Source organism: Saccopteryx leptura, chromosome 4 (genome assembly GCF_036850995.1).
Source record: "Saccopteryx leptura isolate mSacLep1 chromosome 4, mSacLep1_pri_phased_curated, whole genome shotgun sequence".
Lineage (NCBI taxonomy): Eukaryota > Metazoa > Chordata > Mammalia > Chiroptera > Emballonuridae > Saccopteryx > Saccopteryx leptura.
Genome location: NC_089506.1, coordinates 154,457,253 through 154,469,327, shown reverse-complemented (window position 1 = coordinate 154,469,327; position 12,075 = coordinate 154,457,253).

The window sequence follows — 12,075 nt, the reverse complement described above, 5'->3', positions numbered from 1 at the left end:
GGCTATCGTTTAAAATCAAAGGAGAAATAAAAAGCTTCCCAGACAAAAAACAACTCAAGGAATTCATTACAACCAAACCAATGCTGCAGGAAATATTAAGGGGGCTGGTGTAAACAGATCAAAGTGGGAAAAGAATACAGCAAAAAAAAAAAAAAAAAGAGGAATACACCTTTAAAGAAGAAAATGGCAATAAACAACTACATATCAATAATAACCTTAAATGTAAATGGATTAAATGATCCAATCAAAAGACATAGGGTAGCTGCGCGGATAAGAAAACAGGACCCATACATATGTTGTCTACAAGAGACACACCTTAGAACAAAAGACACACATAGATTGAAGGTAAAAGGATGGAAAAAAACGTTTCATGCAAACGGAAATGAAAAAAAAGCTGGGGTAGCAATACTTATATCAGACAAATTGGACTTTAAAACAAAGGATATAGTAAGAGATAAAGAAGGCCACTACATAATGATAAAGGGAGTAATCCAACAGGAAAATATAACTATTATAAATATCTATGCACCTAATATAGGAGCACCTAAATATATAAAGCAGACTTTCATGGATTTAAAGGGTGAGATCAATAGCAATACTATAATAGTAGGGGATTTCAATACCCCACTAACATCACTAGATAGATCCTCAAGAAAGAAAATTAACAAAGAAACAGCAGACTTATTGGAAACACTAGATCAACTCGATTTAATAGATATCTTCAGAACCTTTCACCCTAAAGCAGCAGAATATACATTCTTTTCAAGTGCTCATGGTACATTCTCTAGGCTAGACCACATGTTAGGGCACAAAAGTGCTCTCAACAAATTGAAGAAGACTGAAATCGTATCAAGCACTTTCTCCGATCACAACGGCATGAAACTAGAAATGAATCACAACAGAAAAGCTTAAAAATTCTCAAACACATGGAAACTAAATAGCAGGTTGTTAAATAATGAATGGATTAAGAATGAGATCAAAGAAGAAATAAAAAAATTCCTAGAAACGAATGACAATGAGCATACAACAACTCAAAATTTATGGGACACAGCGAAAGCAGTGCTGAGAGGGAAGTTCATAGCACTACAGGCACACTTTCAGAAGCTAGAAAAAGCTCAAATAAACAACTTAACCCTGCATCTAAAAGAATTAGAAAAAGAACAGCAAGTAAAGCCTAAATGTAGTAGAAGGAAGGAAATAATAAAGATCAGAGCAGAAATAAATGACATAGAGGCTAAAGAAACAATACAGAAGATCAATAAAACTAGAAGCTGGTTCTTTGAAAAGGTAAACAAGATTGATGAACCTTTAAGTAGACTCACCAAGAAAAAGAGAGAGAGGACTCAAATAAATAAAATTAGAAATGAGAGAGGAGAAATAACAACTGACATAACAGAAATACAAAATATTATAAGAAAATACTATGAAGAACTGTATGCCAAAAAACTAGACAACCTAGATGAAATGGACAAATTCCTTGAAACATACAATCTTCCAAAAATCAATCTGGAAGAATCAGAAAACCTAAACAGACCGATTACAACAAAGGAGATCGAAAGAGTTATCAAAAAACTCCCAACAAAGAAAAGTCCAGGGCCTGATGGCTTCACAACAGAATTCTACCAAATATTCAAAGAAGAACTAACTCCTATCATTCTCAAACTAATTTCAAAAAATTCAAGAGGAAGGAAGAGTTCCAAGCTCCTTTTATGAGGCGAGCATAATTCTGATTCCAAAACCAGGCAAAGACAACACAAAGAAAGAAAATTATAGGCCAATATCTCTGATGAATATAAGATGCTAAAATATTAAACAAAATATTAGCAAACCGGATCCAACAATATATGGAAAAAATCATACACCATGATCAAGTGGGATTTATTCTGGGGAGGCAAGGATGGTACAATATTTGTAAATCAATCAATGTGATTCATCACATAAACAAAAAGAAGGAGAAAAACCATATGATAATTTCAATAGATGCAGAAAAAGCATTTGATAAAATCCAGCACCCATTCATGATCAAAACTCTCAACAAAGTGGGAATACAGGGAACATACCTCAACATGATAAAAGCCATCTATGAGAAACCCACAGCCAACATCATACTCAATGGGCAAAAATTAAAAGCAATCCCCTTAAGATCAGGAACAAGGCAGGGGTGCCCCCTTTCACCACTCTTATTTAACATGGTCCTGGAAGTCCTAGCCACAGCTATCAGACAAGAAGAAGAAATAAAAGGAATTCAAGTGGGAAAGAAGAAGTAAAACTATCATTATTTGCAGATGATATGATATTGTATATAGAAAACCCTAAAGTCTCAGTCAAAAAGCTACTGGACCTGATAAATGAATTCAGCAAAGTGGCAGGATATAAAATCAATACTCAGAAATCAGAGGCATTTTTATACACCAACAATGAACAGTCAGAAAGAGAAATTAAAGGAACAATCCCCTTCACAATTACAACCAAAAAAAATAAAGTACCTAGGAATAAACTTAACCAAGGAGACTAAAGACTTGTACTTGGAAAATTACAAAGCATTGATAAAAGAAATCAAGGAAGATACAAACAAGTGGAAGCATATACCGTGCTCATGGTTAGGAAGAATAAACATCATTAAAATGTCTATATTACCCAAAGCAATCTATAAGTTCAATGCAATACCAATTAAAATACCAATGACATACTTCAAAGATATAGAACACATATTCCAAAAATTTATATGGAACCAAAAGAGAACACGAATAGCCTCAGCAATCTTAAAAAAGAAGAATAAAGTGGGAGGTTTCACACTCCCTGATATCAAGGTATACTACAAGGCCATTGTACTCCAAACAGCCTGGTACTGGCATAAGAACAGGCATATAGATCAATGGAACAGAACAGAGAACCCAGAAATAAACCCACAGTTCTATGGACAACTGATATTTGACAAAGGAGGCAAGGAAATACAATGGAGTAAAGACAGCCTCTTTAACAAATTGTGTTGGGAAAATTGGACAGCTACCTGCAAAAAAATGAAACTAGATCACCAGCTTACACCACTCACAAAAATAAACTCAAAATGGATAAAAGACTTAAATGTAGGCCGTGAAACCATAAGCATCTTAGAAGAAAACATAGACAGTAAGCTCTCCGACATCTCTCGGAGCAATATATTTGCTGATTTATCTCCATGGGGAAGTGAAATAAAAGACAGGATAAACAAATGGGACTATATCAAACTAAAAAGCTTTTGCACAGCTAAAGACAACAAGAACAGAATAAAAAGACAAACTACACAATGGGAGAACATATTTGACAATACGTCTGATAAGGGGTTAATAACCAAAATTTATAAAGAACTCGTAAATCTCAATACCAGGAAGACAAACAATCCAATCCAAAAATGGGCAAAAGAGATGAATAGACACTTCTCCAAAGAAGACATACAGATGGCCAACAGGCATATGAAAAAATGCTCAACATCACTAATCATTAGAGAAATGCAAATTAAAACCACAATGAGATATCACCTCACACCAGTCAGAATGGCGCTCATCAACAAAACAACACAGAATAAGTGCTGGCGAGGATGTGGAGAAAAGGGAACCCTCCTGCACTGCTGGTGGGAATGCAGACTGGTGCAGCCTCTGTGGAAAACAGTATGGAGATTCCTCAAAAAACTGAAAATCGAACTGCCTTTTGACCCAGCTATCCCACTTTTAGGAATATACCCCAAGGACACCCTAGAACGGCTCCAAAAGGAGAAATGCACCCCCATTTTTGTGGCAGCATTGTTCACAATAGCGAAGATCTGGAAACAACCCAAGTGTCCGTCAGAGGACGAGTGGATTAAAAAGCTGTGGTACATATATACTATGGAGTACTACTCAGCCATAAGAAATGATGACATCGGATCCTTTACAATAACATGGATGGACCTTGATAACATTATACGGAGTGAAATAAGTAAATCAGAAAAAAAACTAAGAACTACATGAATCCATACATAGAAGGGACATAAAAATGAGACTCAGAGACATGAACAAGAATGTCATGGCAACAGGGGTGGGGGGAGGGAGGATGGGGTGAAGAAGGAGAGAGGGGTTGGGGGAGGGGAGGGGCACAAAGAAAACCAGATAGAAGGTGACAGAAGACAATTTAACTTTGGGGGAGGGGTATACAGCACAATCAAATGTCAAAATAATCTAGAGATGTTGTCTCTCAACATATGTACCCTGATTTATCAATGTCACTGCATTAAATTTAATAAATAAATTTAAAAAAAAAGATAAATACCTCCTTTCTGTCATTAGCAAATCTTGTACCATCCATCATATATATTTCAAAGTGAATATTTAAGAAATGCTAAAGAGGAAATATTTACGAGACTTTAGTAATCACTAGTGTAATCGATAAATTTTGACAAATATCTTTATTAAATATTCATTTGAATCCAAAAGACTCATAATCGCTCAGGTTAGCTGGTAAATCACAACTCAGATGCTTGATTAATCTAATTCTTTCCTGTTCTATTTTTATGTGTTAAACAGATACTTGTGACACTTTTCAACTAAAACCAAGAAATTTTAAAAGAGAAGTTTTATCATACTCCCTAAAGTAGTTGAAACTCTTTTATTCACAGATGACAGAAGCTCACCTCAAACTAGCATAAGCAAAAAACCAATATGGAATTTGTTGGTTCAGTAACTGGAAAGTGAGAGTCCAGCTGGATTCAGATGCAAGAGGCACTGACAGATCCTCTACCTTCCCTCTCTCTCCAGGTCTGAGGACTGCACCTCTCCCCCTATGCACAGAGGAACCCTTTCGATAATCAAGAGACAGAGCAGAGAGCGATCTTTTAGTAGCTGATATATAAAATTCCAAGAAAGCCCTTTGACTGGTTCACTATAAGTCACACATTTGCTGCTGGGCTGATCCTTGATCAAGAGGTAAGCTAACTTCATCTTAAATTCCCCAGAATGGGACAAGGAAATTAATAATTTTTATAGTCATTCATTCTCTTTATACATATAAACTTTCAATATGTTGTATTTAACATTCAACACCTTAAAAAACATATGCATTTTCTTTATCAGAGCAAAGCTTTACATTACATTCATCTGAGTACACTGGTGCTATATATTAATGTTAAAGTTTTTAGGTATCATTCAGATTTAAAATTTATTCAATATAACTCTTCCAATAAAAACATGGTATACATATGCCAAACAAGCGTGTTTTAAAAAGCAATCTACATCCTATATGGTGATGTTACTGACACATTGTTGACATGTTATTTGTTTTAAATTATACTTTCAACATTTTTATTTTAAAATAAAACACAGATTTGAAAAAAAGAACAAATAAATAACCCGAACTATTTTAACGTGAACTCGTAACTACCACCCATATCAGGGGTCCCCAAACTACGGCCCGCGGGCTACATGCGGCCCCCTGAGGCCATTTATCCGGCCCCCGCTGCATTCCAGAAGGGACACCTCTTTCATTGGTGGTCAGTGAGACCACCGCAAAGCGCGGCGTCGCTCATGTACAGTACTACTTCTGGTGACGTGGGATGCACGCCTCACGGCTCTGGAAGCGCATCATATCACTTGTTACGGCTAGCAGTGACAAATACGGAACCGGACATTGACCAGCTCATTAGCCAAAAGCAGGCCCATAGTTCCCATTGAAATACTGGTCAGTTTGTTGATTTAAATTTACTTGTTCTTTATTTTAAATATTGTATTTGTTCCTGTTTTTTGTTTTTGTTTTTTTTTTACTTTAAAATAAGATATCTGCAGTATGCAAAGGGATTTGTTCATAGTTTTTTTTATTTTATAGTCCGGCCCTCCCTCACAGTCTGAGGGACAGTGAACTGGCCCCCTGTGTAAAAAGTTTGGGGACCCCTGACCCATATCATGAAACAGAATTTTGTAAGCCACCAGGAAGCTCCCACATGTAACCCATCACAATAACAAGTCTCTCATTCCCCCAAATATAACCACTATCTTGCCATTTAGACTAAACACTTCCTCTGTTTCATTATAGTTTTAGCACCTAGTATTATTAAGTTAATTAAACATTAGACTGAAGTGACTCTCATGCCATGCTTATGTAAGCAAAGCAAATCTAAACCTGTACATGCCTCAAGGTTATAAAATTGAAATCTAAGAACAACCAATCAGAAATAGCCAGCTAGGCTTTAAGCTATAGCCAATCAATAATCTCCTTACTTTGCTTCTGCCCTTGCTCTAGTAAAATCTTTCCCAGGCTCCTGTCAGTGGAGAGCTCCTAACCACTGACCCTCTGAAGTGAATTTTTACTCAACCTCGTAAAATTTATAATATGCCTCAGTTCATATTTTAACAGTATTCATCCCTAGACATCACAGTTTAATCCTGTTCTCCTTTTAAAAATTTGCTGTGTCTTTTAAGTTTCTTTTTATCTATCGTTTCCTCCTCTTTCCTTATAGGTCATTTCTTACAGAACCTGGGGCATCTCACCTATACAGCATCCTGGAGGTTTCTTAGCAGTTTAGTTCTTTGGAATTTGTTCCTTCAGATCTCCCAATGATCCCGTGAAAATCTTTTCTGTTTAAACCAACTAGAGTGAATCCAAGTCCCTACAACTAAGAACCCTAATTACAAAATGAGAATAACTTTTTTATTACAAAGTTCATTTCTTATATGTATGTTGTATATATGTATATATATATATATATATATATATATATATATATAAAATTACACATATAGAGTGCATTGTAGGGTTAGGATAAAAGTTATCTGTGAGAGAATATTTATTAAATTTTTAATTAGCCTAGGCAAAAGACATATCATGAAAACCAGCATTGCAGCCTAATTTTCAAAGGCATGCAGACATTAAAATGAGAAACCTCTGTAAAGGTATTCATTACTTATTACAGATTCATATAGATATCCATGTCCATAGGATTACAGTGGGTACAGGCATGGATTGATGTGGATGCAAATCTCCATGCAGAGAAATGTGTAATGAGAAAACTTTGCAAAATTTAGATTTGTAGTATTTCTAATAAAACATAAATTAACTGCAGAATTTGAAAAGAAACTATGACTTAGCCTTTAATAAACAAATAATGTACATAATATTGCAAAAAAAAAAAAGGTAATCATTTATCTTTATATTCAGGTGGAAATTGTCCTGTAATTTAAACAAGACAAAGGCAAAAGACTCTAAACACGGACAGCCTTCTTAACAAAAAGCAAAGAGTGAAGTGAGTGTAAGCGTAGCACTATTAGCTTTCGTGTAGAAAGGCCAAAGATGCGGAAGTGTGACTCAAAGGAAGCCCGGAAACAGCAGTAAGATTATTGGCAAACAGAACATCATCATTCCAACCCAATATCTTTATTGGCTATCTTATTCTGTAGATACAACAGGGAAACCTGGGGAAAAGGCTGGATAATAATTTAATAAACTCACTACACATTTTATGTTTTCTTTTTGGCCAGGTGATGGTCCATAAGTATAATTACTGTTTTAGTGAAATGTATCTTTGACATCACCCCAAGTGGTTGAAAGTTCTTCAATAATAAAAAATAGAAAAATAGTTACAAGATTTATAATATACAATATAAATGTGCAGATTATATCATGAAAGCAGAGATATTAACAAAAATAATGCTAAAAGAATCTACACATCACATATTTTATACGGTATTATAAAGAGAAGCCTATTCCAAAATCCCCAGCTTAGAATGAATCACTCCCTGTATTCCAGGCATTTTTCCTGTTATGTTTTACTTAATACCAAAATTCCTTTACATTACAACACATGTCCACAGAGCACTGGAAGACAATAGCCTACAGTAGGAATGGCAAGTATATAGCAGGCACCATACTATTTGCATCAGTACCATTTTTTTATTATTATTAGGTATCGGATTCAGGTATTCAGTTTAGTAGCTAAACAATCATATACTTCACATAATGTTCTCCTCAATATTTCCAGTACCACTGTACATAGTTATCACAATACTATTGACTGTATTTCCTATGCTTTACTTCCCTGTGACTATTTTGTAGATACCAATTTGTGCTTCTTAGTTTCTTCAACTTCTTTTACCCAGCACATCAACACCCCCTCCTTTCTGTCAACCACAGGTTCTCTCTCCGTATCTAAGAGTCTCTTTCAATTTTGTCTGTTCATTTATTTTGTTCTTTAGATTCCATATGTATATATGAAATCACATGGTATTTATTTTTCTCTGACTTATTTCACTGACCATAATACCCTTTAGGTCTATCCATGCTGTTGTAAATGAGAAGATGTCATTCTTTTTAAGGTCAAGTAATATTCCATTGTATATATGTACCAAAGCTTTTTTTATCCACTCATCTACTTATGGGCACTTGAGTTGTTTCAATAGCTTGGCTATTTTAAATAATGCTGCAATGTCCCTGGCTGGTTTACTCAGTGGATAAAGTGTTTACTCAGCAGACATCTGGGGTTCAATCCCTGGTCAGGGCATACATGAGAGGCAACTATCTGCTTCGTTTCCCCTCCCTTCTTTCTCTATTCCCCTCTTACAGTCAGTGGCTCAATTGGTTGGAGCATTGGGTGCTGAGGATAGCTCAGTTGGTCTAAGTGTCAGCCCCAGATGGGGTTGCCAGGTGGATCCTGTTCAAGCTCACACATGAGTCTGTCTCTCTATCTCCCCTCCTGTCACTGAAAAAATAAAATAAAATAATGCTGCAATGAACATAGGGGGGCATATGTTCTTTTGAATTAGTGTTTCTGGTTTCTTCAGATAAATCCCCAAGAAATGAAATCAATGGGTCATTAGGCAGGACCATTTTAAATCTTTTGAGAAAACTCCATACTGTTTTCAATAGTGGTTACATCAATCTGCACTTCCACCAACAGTGCACTAGGGGTCCCTTTTGTCTACATTCTCACCAACATTTGTCATTGGTGGATTTACTAATGAAAATGACATGGCAATGTCATAAAAACAGACATATAGGTCAGTTCAACAGAATAGAGAACCAATAAATAAACTCATGTCTATATGGTCAATTAATATTTGGCAAAGGAGGCAAGAATATACAATGGGGTAAAGACAATCTATTCAGTAAATTATGCTGGGAAAATAGGACAAAAACATGCAAAAAATTGAAACTAGACCAGCTCCTTACACCTTCACAAGAATAAAGTCAAAAGTAATGAAAGATTTAAATATAAGACTCGAAACCAAAAAAAATCATTAAAAAAAAGCAGGCAGTAAATTCTCAGGCATTTTTCAAAACAATATATTTTTTTTTCTATCTCCTTGGGCAAGGGAGACAAACAAACAAAATAAACAAAAGGGATTACAGGTGTCCTCAGGTTAAGACAGTCTGAACATATGACGTTTCAAGTTTACAATGCTCACTCCTATAAAAACTTTAAAATTTGAGATGTGTTTTGTCTTACGCTGTTAGTGTCATACTTACAAATGGTGTTGGCAAACTTGTTTGGTTGCACACGGCAGAAGAATATGCAGTAATGTAGAGTATGAGTGAGGGAGCTGGCGTTCCCCAGTACACTTACCTACGCCATTTTGGACCGTTAAAAGTACAAGTGTTTTATTTGTGTTAGGCTAGGTGTGTTCCAACTTACACCAAAATTCAGGTTATGTCATGGTCATAGAAACAAAACTGTGTCTTAACCTGAAGACCCCCTGTATGTCAAACTGAAAAGTTTTTGTGCAGTAAGGGAAACCATCAAAAAAAAGAGAGAGACAACCTACTAAATATTGCCAATGGTACACCAACAAGGAGTTAATATCTAAAATCTAAAAAGAATTCAGCCCCATTTTTATATCTGATATTCCTAACTGATCATAGCAGTCTCTCCTGAAAACCTGGGCAAAGATGCAGAATCCTTCTCAATTCCAGGCAGCTGCTGCTAATTGAACCAAAACATACATGAAACTTAAGATGCAATCTATTTGCTCTCTGTGGCCTGGAATAAATAGGCAATAAGAGGACATCAAGAGTCCTTGTCCCTGCTAACACATGAGACGAAGTGAGGCTGGACTCTGGGGCTAAAAGTTCAAATGCCGGTTCTGCTTCTTAGAGGCTTTTTTTTTGTGATCTTAGGCAGATACTTAAGCCTCCTTAAGTCTCCGTTTCTTCATTTGTTAAACTGGGAAATCAGCAGTGTGTAATACACATAGATGTTGTAAAGGGGAACTCAGGAAGCATTTACAGAGAATGCTTTTTAAGAAATGCTGGCTCTAGAAGATTACTATGACCAAAAAATGATGTACAGTCTTATAGGCTGATGTTTGGGATATCCTATGTATAATTTTTACCTTTTGGAGATTTCTAGTGCTTATTAAGAAGATACCTACTAAGAAGTGGCTAACTGGGCTCAAATTTAAAAACCAGCCATTTCTACACAGGGGTCCTTCACTCCAACTGCACTTCAGGGAGAAACCTGAGCCAAGCTGCCTGCCTCCTGCACTGAGTCGCCTTCCTGAACTGTGTTTCTGCTAGCTGAGCCAGCTCTTATAAAGAAGTTCCTGGAATTCAATTTCAACCAATAGGGCTGAGACTGCCCTGCCCAAACAGAGCTATGCAGCTATGTCCCACATAGGCATCTTCACTGGCCAATCAAAGCAACTCCATTCTGAACAATCAGGCCAGTGCCTTTTGGACCAATCAAACTCCAAGGATTTAGAGTCCTCATTTGCATGAGGATAGACCAATCAGAGACCAGGGATGAGGATTTCTGTGTATACTAGTGAACTCCACTCTGGCTCCAGAAGCGTTCTTTCCTTTTCCACCAAAGACTCTGTTTTGCTGCCTGGAACTGAAACACCATGTCTTGCTAGCAGGGCAGAGCAGAGCAGACAAGCACAAAGCAGAGCTGTCTAGCCAGGGAAGGCTCTCACTCCAGGGATGCCCCCTTATAAGGCCTTCTCACAGTTGTACTGCATTCTGCTTCCTAACTGAGCTATAACACTATTGAGCTATTCCACAGGGCTGTTCTCACAACTAAGCTGTTTTCACTGAATAAAGTTTCCTTCTTCACCTCACCCCAGATTGGGGTTTCCTGTTGGCTTTGAATTGACACCTATGACCATTGGTTGACAACACATAATAGGTGCTAGAGAAATGTTTGTTAATGAATAAATGAATGGGCTGTCCCAAACTCTAGAGAATGTCAAATGAGTTTAAATTTTCTCCATGGATCTTAAGATATTTGACAACATGATAAATATCTCTAAAAACTACTCAATATGTTGTGGTCTGAAAAAGTTTTAAATTGTTTAATCATAGTCAAAAATCTAATACCAGAATTGTTATGGGAGTTTTCTTGCTCACTGCATCACTTCCAAGAGCAGTTTAAATAATTTCCTGAGACCTTAAAAAATATAAATATGCAATCTGCTTTTTAACTAGTAAAGAGACTCTAGCTTTGTGAAAACATTTTAAACAGATTTTAGGAGACACAGCTGGCTTGAGGGCTAAAGCTAACCTCTGATTACAGGAGCAGAAAAACAAACAATTATTTTAGCATCCTGTAAGGTTTTATGCTTTGACTGCTATGTTATTTATACCTACACATAAAACTTCTGTCCATTTTCTCTACTAGACACTTACTATCAAGGTATGAACACAACCCAAAATTTAGGATTATAAATTTTTTATAATACCAAAGAACCAGTAGAACTAGTATACTCTGTATTATTAAATGATGTGGATGGGGTTAATTGCATTTGAATATTTCAATTCCAACAAATTATGAAACAGCTAAAAGTGAAACAGAAAATGATCAAATGTATTTTGAAACAAATTTCTTTTTTTTTTTAATTGAAAGGAGGGGAGATAGAGAGACAGACTCCCTCATGCACCTGACCAGGATCCACCTGACAACCCCCATCTGGGGCCAATGCTCAAATCAACCAAGTTATCCTCGGTGCCTGAGGCCAACACTCAGACCAACTGAGCCACTGGCTGTGAGAGGGGAAGAGAAAGAGGAGGAGAGGAAGGGGAAGAAAAGAAGATGGTCACTTCTCATGTGTGCCCTGACAGAGATCGAACCCAGGACATCTG